This window comes from Polypterus senegalus, chromosome 13, assembly GCF_016835505.1.
Source record: "Polypterus senegalus isolate Bchr_013 chromosome 13, ASM1683550v1, whole genome shotgun sequence".
Classification (NCBI taxonomy): Eukaryota; Metazoa; Chordata; class Cladistia; order Polypteriformes; family Polypteridae; genus Polypterus; species Polypterus senegalus.
Window position 1 is genome coordinate 127,178,546 of NC_053166.1, and position 9,800 is coordinate 127,188,345.

Sequence of the window (9,800 nt, forward strand, 5' to 3'; positions counted from 1 at the left end):
TTCAATGTGTACGTCACCCTCACTTTCAGCTTGTTTGGCTACCAGTTGCTTAAAATCAAACAATTTTCCGGATTCAAATGTTTCTTTCTCACGTTGTCATTTCTCATAAACTGCATCTTTATACAGGTGCCGGTCATAAAATTAGAATATCATGACAAAGTTGATTTATTTCAGTAATTCCATTCAAAAAGTGAAACTTGTATATTAGATTCATTCATTACACACAGACTGATGTATTTCAAATGTTTATTTCTTTTAATTTTGATGATTATAACTCACAACTAATGAAAGTCCCAAATTCAGTATCTCGGAAAATTAGAATATCAATTAAGACCGATGCAAAAAAAGGATTTTTAGAAATGTTGGCCAACTGAAAGGTATGAACATGAAAAGTATGAGCATGTACAGCACTCAATATTTAGTTGGGGCTCCTTTGGCCTGAATTACTGCAGCAATGTGGCGTGGAATAGAGTCGATCAGTCTGTGGCACTGCTTAGGTGTTATGAGAGCCCATGTTGCTCTGATAGTGGCCTTCAGCTGTTCTGAATTGTTGGGTCTGGTGTATTGCATCTTCCTCTTCACAATACCCCATAGATTGTCTATGGGGTTAAGGTCAGGCGAGTTTGCTGGCCAATCAAGAACAGGGATACCATGGTCCTTAAACCAGGTACTGGTAGTTTTGGCACTGTGTGCAGGTGCCAGGTCCTGTTGGAAAATGAAATCTGCATCTCCATAAAATTAGTCAGCAGCAGGAAGCATGAAGTGCTCTAAAACGTCCTGGTAGATGGCTGCGTTGACCTTGGACCTCAGAAAACAGAATGGACCAACACCAGCAGATGACATGGCACCCCAAACCATCACTGACTGTGGAAACTTTACACTGAACCTCAAGCAACGTGGATTCTGTGCCTCTCCTCTCTTCCTCCAGACTCTGGGACCTTGATTTCCAAAGGAAATGCAAAATTTACTTTCATGAGAGAACATAACTTTGGACCACTCAGCAGCAGTCCAGGCGAGACACTTCTGACACTGTCTCTTGTTCAAGAGGGGCTTGACACAAGGAATGCGACAGCTGAAACCCATGTCTTGCATATGTCTGTGCACGGTGGTTCTTGAAGCACTGACTCCAGCTGCAGTCCACTCTTTGTGAATCTCCCCCACAGTTTTGAATGGGTTTTATTTCACAATCCTCTCCAGGGTGTGGTTATCTCTATTGCTTGTACACTTTTTTCTACCACATCTTGTTCTTTCCTTCGCCTCTCTATTAATGTGCTTGGACACAGAGCTCTGTGAACAGCCAGCCTCTTTAGCAATGACCTTTTGTGTCTTGCCCTCCTTGTGCAAGGTGTCAATGGTTGTCTTTTGGACAACTGTCAAGTCAGCAGTCTTCCCCATGATTGTGTAGCCTACAGAACTAGACTGAGAGACCATTTAAAGGCTTTTGCAGGTGTTTTGAGTTAATTAGCTGATTAGAGTGTGTCACCAGGTGTCTTCAATATTGAACCTTTTCACAATATTCTAATTTTCCGAGATACTGAATTTGGGACTTTCATTAGTTGTCAGTTATAATCATCAAAATTAAAAGAAATAAACATTTGAAATACATCAGTCTGTGTGTAATGAATGAATCTAATATACAAGTTTCCCTTTTTGAATGGAATTACTGAAATAAATCAACTTTGTCATGATATTCTAATTTTATGACCGGCACCTGTACATAGTTAATACAATAAGCGAAGCTAAAGCAGTTCTGACACGTCTTGTACACCAAAGCTTCAGAAGTAACGGGCGATTCGCAAACGATGCGTTATATTGAAACGATTCTTTTCAGTGAATTATACATAATTAACGAGTTGTTATTACGAACAAATCGATTCAGTGGAGCTCAACCAAAGTGCTAAAGCGCATGAATATCCTGTGTGATGTCGTCAGTGTCTTTAGTTTCGCCGGTAAATGTTTAAATAAAGTGCATGCGCAAGATCCAACTGACTTATGAGTCTTTACTAATTACGTTCGAGATCGAATCACAAATTCAAGAGTCGGGCTAACGATTCTCGTTTATTTGTTTCGCGATCAAATCTCTATGAGCAGTGCATTCTCATTAAGTTGTGATTTTATAACAAAAACTCTAATCTTTATTTATCTGAGAAGTGTTATGCTTTGTGCACAGAATCAGGACAATAGCATATTACCTATCATATTAAATATATATCCATCCATACATTATCCAAACCGCTATATCCTAACTACAGGGTCACGGGGGTCTGCTGGAGCCAATCCCAGCCAACACAGGGCGCAAGGCAGGAAACGAACCCCAGGCAGGGCCTCAGCCCAGCGCAGTTATATATATATATATATATATATATATATATATATATATATATATATATTGTCAGGGATGCCTGGGGCAACGACCCAGCTGGGACGCCGTGAGCGACCGGAAGAGGGTCGAAGCCCACCCTGGATCACGTGGGGGCCGCCTTCCTGGTTGCTCTGGGGTCCACGGGTTGAAGGCATGGAAGCCCTACCCTGTAGGGGCCCGTGGTCAACGCCAGGAGGCGCCCCAATGCCTTGGGGACCTGTTGCCCCAGCACTTCCACCACACCAGGAGGTGCTGGGGGCAAGGCTTTGGACGATACCCGGAGAGCTGCCGGGAGAACAGCCGGCACTTCCGCCACGCTGGGGCGTGGCCAACGGGGGAGTGTCGGAAGCACCTGGAGCTCATCCGGGTCATGTATAAAAGGGGCCGTCTCCCTTCATTTGAGGCTGGAGTCGGGAGGAGGAAGGACGAAGCACAGAGGAGGTGTGGAGGCGGCCCAAAGAAAGGCATTTGTGGCCAGGACTTTGTATTTGGGTATTGTACACTGAACTGGGTCTTATTGACCATTGGCTGGGGTCTTGGTGACCAGTTTATTGTCTGTAAATAGTGTAAATAAACGTGTGGTGGTTGAAAAACAACATGTCCGCCTGTCTGTGCCTGGGTTGGCTCCACTATATATATGAACATACATACATAATTGTTAATGCAGAATGAATCACAACACAAATAAAATAAATCAAAAGAATCGAATCAGCAAAGTGAATGCCCATCATTAGTTCTAAACGTTGGCTGTGAGGCTAAGGATCTGCGCTGGTTTCCCAAAGGTTGCTTATTCAAATCCCCATCACTGCCAAAAGAGATCCTACTCAGCTAAGCCCTTGAGCAAGGCCCTTAACCTTCAATTGCTCCAGGGACGCTGAACAATGGCTGATCCTGTGCTCTGACCCCACGGGGTGCGAAAAACCAAGTAATTTCATTTGGGATTAATAAAGTATAATAAAAACAACCTCTATATATAATCTTCATTTGGACCTTGATCTTTGTTTGTCCGCGAATGAATTAGAAGAAGAAGCAGTAGATGGCAGTAGAGAGACAGCTAAAACATACGTAGGTATTACATTAAGAATCTCCTCCAGGCTTATACTACTGAAGACTGTAGTACTCCAGTCACACCTCAAAACACAGACATTCAAACTAAACAAATTGTTGTGCTTTAAATTAACTAAAGAGATCTTCATTTAGATCTTGATCTTTGTTTGTCCGCGAATTCCACGCATGCGTAGACCACCTTCCAGTTTAGTACATTGTTGTTACTCACGGATGTCAATAATGTGCCAGAATAATGAAAGGGGTGGTAAACAGTGTTACGCTGGTTAGCTCCTGAGGCCTGGTTAGAGAATGAGATTGCCGAAGATAAAAGGTACGTGCCTACGTAACATATCAATGAAAGAAAGACAGTGGGTAAAATGAATGACAAAGTAACAGCACGTTCCGGAAATTATTATTGTTACGTTGTAGCCGGCGAGTGCTGCGCATCTCACAGTTGTACCGTGCCTTGCTCACATGTCAGTGAAGTGAACCCTATTTATGATTTAAAAAGCCTGGGTACCTATATGTCCCCCTTTTATGACCATTGCTCCGTGTATATTGCCTTACTCTTTGGATTGCCACAAAGCAACCTGCGAGATTGGAGAAAGGTTGAGAAGACATCGTGAGAGGAAACAATAGCATCGTGAAAACAAGACGGACTGTGAACGGACAGAAGCAGAAATGCTCCCACACCACCACATAATTACTATTCGGACAGCGATTCCGAGTAGGCTGTTCCTATCGAATCAATGTCCAAGGGTTTTCTTTTGTAATTTTGTTTCCCTTATAAAAAATCATAATGATGTGCGACGAAGGGCCCAGTTCACGACTGGCAGCCGCGTTTAAACAGGGAGCCATTCACAGACAACTTTAACACGCGCAACGTAGTTGGGCGCACATAGCTAGTAAAAAAATAAAGTGTGTGTGGTGGGAAAAGACAGTGTTGCCAAGCCTTGTAAGTCAAGTAAGCAACCTCACAACCCCAAATTAAGCCTAGTGTGCAAAGTAAGATAGACAAATCAAACCCCAAAATAAGCCCAATTCTCCAAGTATGTCTCTGTAAAAATACAGTAACATACATACAACAATAATTGAAATACAGGAGGAATGGTTCTAATTTTTAATTTATCATTTTCTTTTGTTAGTGTCTCTTTTTTGGTAGAGTTTAAAAAAACAGCAAATAACTTATGGCTTGCCATAAACTAAACATGACCCTTTGAAGCAAATGTTAAACAAATTCTTGTATACTGGACTCATAAATATCACAAAATGAAAAAGAAAAGTATTTGAGAGAAAAAGAAAGATATTTTCTCTTTTTTATCTCCTGGGATTATCTTTTAAGAAAAAAAATTAATTAGAACATCAAGTATATCGGTAGAAAAGAATTCTGTTTACAGAAAATGCCGTGATATTTTTACAATAACATTTAGACCTACCCTGATGAGGTTCATCATTGTCATTAGTGTTACCTGCTTTGTTTAAATCATAAATCCCAACATTGAATCTCTAGAGCAGGGGTGTCAAACTCCAGTCCTGGAGGGCCGCAGTGGTTGTAGGTTTTCATTCTAACCATCTTCTTAATTCATAACCAGTTTTTGATGCTAATTAACTTATTTAGCCTTAGCTTTAATTAGCTTTTCTCAGGCCCATTAGTTGTTTTTTCCTTAATTAGCAGCCGGACAGTAATGAGACATAAAACAAGCAGGACATGACCAGCTAACCTGTACCCATCAAACAAAATCTGAAAATAAAGATGAAGGTCTCAGTAAGGTGTTGATCCCTCAGGTTACCAAAACATTTTAGGAGTTCTTAGAAAAAAAACAGAATATCAACAGTTTTGGAAATGTCTGCTGTGGCAAAAAGAGAGCAGCAACAAGCCATGGAATTGAATAACGGGTTTAAATAACAGCAAGAATCAGCTTCTCATTAAGGAACTGGTTGGAGTTTGAAGCCCCAATTTAGCTTGCCATCTGTTGGCTCGTTTCGTGTCTCATTTCTGTTTGGCTGTCATTGAATGAAGAAAAGAATCAATTCAGGAGACTTAATCCTTAAAAACAGGGCTATTAAAATAGAGGGAAAAGAAGTTAATTAGCAGTGAAAACTGGACACTGATTAGGAAAAGGGTGAGAAAGAAAACCTGCACCCACTGCGGCCCTCCAGACCCGGAGTTTGACACCTGTGCTCTAGAGCATCTAATTACTGAGTTTGAAGTCCTCACAGTAAATCCTTGTGCATCTCAAGCCATATTTGGTGTGAATAATGCTGCTTGCTGCTAACAGTTTCCATGTGATCGCATAGCTTGGATTTAATAAGGTTTGTCTGAGAAAAACCCTCATAACATCTGCCTTGCTAAGTGGAATTGCTATCAAAGAGAGAGAACACAAAGAGTAGGTAAGCTCTTTGAAACACGGCTCTCCACTGCTGTCTCTGTACTGTAGAACCTCCATCCAGAATAATTCTGCTTTCTCATCCTTGTTCATTTTCCAGTCATGGAAAGTGATGCATGAAATTGTGTATCCAGACAGGTGTCACTGTACAACTTCAGCACTGAGAGAGTGACCAAAGCAGGCTTGGCCTCGGACAGAATGACCACAGGGCTGAATGCAACAACTCATCACCATAAGAAGTTTTTGTTATACTTGTATAGCTGCCTCCACTTGAAAGTCTCAGAATGTGGTGTTTGTGTTACTTTCTGCATCAGGCTACAGATTTTCATCACAAGTGTCACTATGAAAGCCACTCCATAACTCACTGCATTCACTGGCAGAAATGCATCTCTATTCTTGAAGTTTATGCTGCGCAATCTGTCAGTTTTGCCTGGATGAACAACTTGAAACACAAGACTGAAAAATGTTTGCAAGCAGTCCAGCAATTTTAAATGCTTTGCCAGTGTCAGCCTGGATGTTTGTTCATCCTATTGAAATCCTGAAGAAAGGGCATTAAGAACTGCGAGTGTTATAAGGGTCAGAATGCATTTGGTAGAGAATTTCTGCTTTGTAGCACCTTTGTTTATCCTTGCTCATCTGAAAGTGCAGTTTCATCCCATTATGCAAGAATGTGCACACAGCATTGATGAACAGACAGCCACCTAGTTCCTGACAGCTGGATGCCGGGGTTTCACCTGGGGTTATGAACTGGTATATCATGGCATATTCTCTGCAACTTAAAGCACTTTGTGAAAAACAATCATGAGAGTATGAAATCAGAAACAAGTTCATTGAAAGTGTTTCAAAAAACTTACTGGCACTTACCTGGCAATAATGAGCTGCAGATTTTCATTCTGCCATCTTAGATGTGTGTAGACGGTGTTGCTCTTTACATCCACCACACTGCATCCATCCATCCAAAGCCCTACACACTTTTTGAAGTCCAACCCTAAATTCTAGAGAAAAGTGGTCAGTGTGGGTGCAATGGCTTCAGTTGTTTACCCTTTAAGGTTGACCAGTCCAAGAAATGTGGACACAATGTTCTTCACCAATACACATACCAATACACCATAATAGTACACAACAAAGCATAGAAGCTTTACAGCAGCAACATCTGTGCTTTCATCTATTATTAATTATTAAGTATTAAGAGTCGCCATTGTCTTTCAAGAGATCTTTAAGCATACATGGAGCATTGCATGGCTAATGAGGACATAGCATTTGGATCTATACAAGCACTCGTTCCTTTAGAAATGAAACAAACAAGTTCCCCAAGGTGATCCACCGAGTTAATTGAAGAATGACAGGCTACACAGCAAACTAGTTCTAGCTCTGACATGGACACAGAATCGAATTTTGACCCAGCAGAACATGGGAAACACATGTCAGTTAATTTGAATGATGAAAATGCTTTTGAAAATTTTCTTTTGTTTTTCTGTTGCTGAGTGTTGTATTAAATTAGAGTGATGAGCCCTACATTTACATTTTCGAAACTTGCACACTGCCCTGGGTTCATCACGTACAACTAGACAAATCTACTCCTTAAAGTGTGTGTTCTTCCCCGAGTAGGAGTTGTATTGTTTATTGTCTTTTTGCCCACTTTGTTGGAGGCATTGAATGTCAATTTCATCACGAAAGTCTTTTCAGAACATAGAAAATATCTATATTTATAGAGCTGATACACAAATAAAAAAGCCCCAAAACCACAACCTCAAAATAAAAAAAAGCAAAAAAAAAACACAACCCTCAATTCAATAGAATTATAATGAGCTACAACACTATAGAGAGATTATGTTCAAAGAGACACATCTTAAAGATATTATTTAGAGCATGCCTTGCAAACAGGAACTGGTTTTATTTAAATTAAATATTCCCAGTTTCTTCCCCAGAGTTTCATTTAATTTCACAACCTCACAAGCAACTTTATTTTCTCTTCCTGGGGATGTGAGCAAACAGAAAAAAACACAAACAGTATAAAGAAATTTTATTATTGTGTTCACAAGAATTACTTATGAATGCTTTGAAATGACTTCAGTTTTTTTTTTCTGTGTGGTGCCTCTTGACTGATTGGTACAAGAAAACTCACACATATGATATACTATTCAAATCATTCTGATGTCTAGCTATGCAAGACGTTGAGCTTTAATGTTCTTAACCCTATTTTTTGCTATCTAGACTGCAAAACCTTCATTTGTAGGACATTCTTGAACAATATTTTTTTGTAGGAATTTACATCATTATAATAAAAAGCAAATCAATAGGTGTCTGCAGCAAAAATGACCAGACGGGCTTGAAATTATGCATGCCACATCGACAGACCCTAACGGGATATGAGGAATCAAAGTTACTCCTTTTCACAAAACCTAGTTTGTATTCAACCATTGGAACTGATTTTGTCTTTACTTTCTGTTTATTTTGAAATTTAGATTTTTTTCACTGTATATGATGTGTAAATATGTGTAAGCTCCCAGTAAAGAAACCCATACAAGAATAAATTTAATTGATTTGTGCCCTGCAGTACACTGGTCTAACATTTAAGCTTTGTTCCTACCCTGTTATCGATGCTGCTGGATCCTTATGACTTTTTAATGAAAAAAGCAGCCTTAGAAATATAGTGATGATCAGTCAATCCACTGTCTGGTGTTGCTGTAAGTCTATTATAAACAAATTTCAAATGTGAAAATAATTCATTCATCTTTAAAATATCAGAGGAATCAGAAATCAATGTGTTAGGCTTTACATAATGATTATGCTTACTTTTAGAATCTGACAGCATTATTTGTATTATAGTGTTGGACAATAATGCAAAACTATATGGTAAACATCCATTTTTCCACTCAAATTTATATTCAGATTCAAAACTAGATCATATTTAAATTCCATATTAATAATCCTGTTTCATTTTTTGGAGTATTAGAAGCAATTCTGCTAGCAAATAACTGCTAGCTCATTATATCCTTTAGCCAGAAGTGGTTGGAATCTTCAAAAGCAAACAAATGAGCACAGTTCTGTTAACGGTAAAACAATATTAACACAAGGCGCATTCAACACAGATTAATGGAAAATGGAATAATGATGAAAACAACCTAATGTGTCTCATTTCTAAGTACCTATATTTGGAGCTTTCAAGTTATGTCTATGTATATCTAAAAACAGAAAGAAGACTATTAATTTCATTATGCTTATTATCTGCTCAATTACCCTTGTTAATCTTTAATATCAATCAGGTTTTTCTGTAGATTTCTTTCCACTTTTTCTTGCATTTTGCTGAATGGAATAAATTGACCCTATTTGTTCCTTTGCTTGTCAGAGTTGTATAGCATACATTTCAAACATATACATGGTATAACAGTAAAAAACACCTGCTGAACTCAGATAACGTCAGATGCGTATTTTAATAGATTAGAATGGTACATTATATTTAGTCAATGACTGGATAGATTTTTAACATATACTTTGGATGGAAGGATAACGTAGTGTATCACTGCTGCCTCACTGTTCCAAAGTCATGGTAAAATTTCAGCCCAGGAACTGCTCTGTGTGGTAAATGTACATTTTCCCCTTGTTCTTCTGTTTATTTTATCCACATTTCATATACGTATAGGAAAACCTAAGGACAGGCCGATTCCCAACTCCACAAATGATGTGCTTGTTCTATTAATGCCTGGTTTGTTACATTACACAATATTTTGTTTTTTAGCAAAAGGACAGATCTATGCAGTACAAGTACCTGAGCTTGGTCAATATTAAAGGACCTATAGCATTGTAAACTGAAATGGATCGCCAAAAGCAATGACATATTGAATTAACTTTGCAGACAGACTAGACAAGTGCTATGCTAACTCATTCTGCAACTTCTGTTTTGAGAGTGGCCTCTTCATGTACCAGTGATTCACCTAGAGTGGATTCAGAAAGAATTCAGATCCTGTCACATTCTGGACACTTGTAGATTTAATTTTCAATGA